The sequence below is a fragment of the Prionailurus viverrinus genome, chromosome D1 (genome assembly GCF_022837055.1).
Source record: "Prionailurus viverrinus isolate Anna chromosome D1, UM_Priviv_1.0, whole genome shotgun sequence".
Lineage (NCBI taxonomy): Eukaryota > Metazoa > Chordata > Mammalia > Carnivora > Felidae > Prionailurus > Prionailurus viverrinus.
In genome coordinates this window covers 36,269,980-36,271,824 of record NC_062570.1, presented here as the reverse complement: position 1 = coordinate 36,271,824, position 1,845 = coordinate 36,269,980, and positions in this window count along the sequence as shown.

Below are 1,845 nucleotides of genomic sequence, written 5' to 3'. Positions count from 1 at the left end.
TGTGTGTATTGGTTGATGGTTGTAAATAACAGGAAGATATTTTGGTTAATACTAATATATTTTGTATTCAGATAAACCCCTCTCATGTTTAAGGATAGGACATTGATAACCTGTTAATGGTAGCTAAAGGGAATTTTTGCCCCATATTCAAAAGTTATGTTCTCACATTTGTCAAGACTTCCACTGAAGTAAAAGCTAATTTATGTTCTTGACATTTCCACTTCTCTTTAAATACTCCTGTGACTACTTAGTCACATACAGAATGTTAACTCTTAATTTTGTGCAGCTTAAATGATTTTATAGTTTGAAACTTTTCAATACATGCTAACAGTATACCAGAAGGATATTATAAACTACTGATACAGAATCCTTAAATGATGTAAGGAATTCTTTTCTATTCTGGGAGAACAAACTCATTTCACCTATGACACACTTTTCTCCTTTTGTTCCCTTGCTCTTCTATTCATATGACTTTGAGGAAAAATGTATAACATCATTACTTCTATCACCAATAAAACTTGGTATAATCCTCTAATTTTTTTTAAGTTTGCTCAGGGAATTCTATATGTACATGATCACTGTTCTTCATAAGGATTTTGATTAAGTTGACTTTTGGCTATTTTTAAATTCTCCCTTCTATTTATCCTATTTTTTATCACCAAGCTCTACGTCTCTTTCCTTAGAAATTGACTTTGATTCTCATCCTTCATACTTTTCATTTGTGAAATGCTTGGGTTAATGACTTAATTACTTTGGACCACCAAATAAAACAAAACTTACAAAATTCTGCTCACTTAATTAATATATTTCTTTGGTTACCTCACATATTTCTCTAACATGAATTTTTTTAATGTTTATTTATTTATTTTCAGAGACAGAGAGTGGGGGGCAGAGAGAGAGAGAGAGAGAGAATCCCAATGAGGCTCCACTCTGCCTGTGCAGAGCCCAACATGAGGCTTGATCTTGCAAACCACAAGATCATGATCTGAGCTGAAATCAAGAGTTGGATGCTTAAAACTGAGCCACCCAAGCACCCCTCTAGCATGAGTTTTTTAACCTTTCATAATTACCACTGCTTTTCCAATTAACTAAAAGAGTGTGGGCTCCCTTATGTGCCAGTCTGTCTCTCACCCTTCTCCAAGACCACTGCTCCGTCCCCACTGTGGTGACCATGATTTAATTCCCTCCCAAGCATGTCTCTTCACTTTCAACCTTCTTCAGTGTGCCCTTGTCTCTGCCTTTAGTTGTGGAGTCTTTTTATGCCAGTCTTCTGGTCAATTTCTGTGGTATTTAGGATGATTTGATAGTATCTAGTTGTATTTGTGGGGCCAGGCAAGCCTGGGGTCCTCCTACTCTTCTGCCATCTTCCAAAACAAAACAAACAAACCTATTTTGTTCTGTATATTCAAAGTTAATTAATCAGTATGTGTGTATGAAAGAGAAACTCATATATATATGTATATATATATATGAGTTATATATATATGAGTTATATATATATGAGTTATATATATATATGTATATACATACATATGTGTATATATAAGTATTTATTATATTTATATTATATGTATATATGTGTATATATATATGTATTTATTTCTATCCATAATATTTATTATATATTTATCTGCATTGAAACCTAGACACTGCTCTCAGATCGTTCATAGTCTAAAAGCAAAGACAGACAAATGAATAAATGCAAAAAAGGATCCCCAAAGAGTATAACTTCTGCAAGGGACCAATAGGAAGCAAGAAATGGATTTGGCATTTCATTGGTAAGGATAACAGTTCTGGCAGCTTTAACAACAACAAAAATTAGAGGCTTTTCCCAATAAAAGTTTA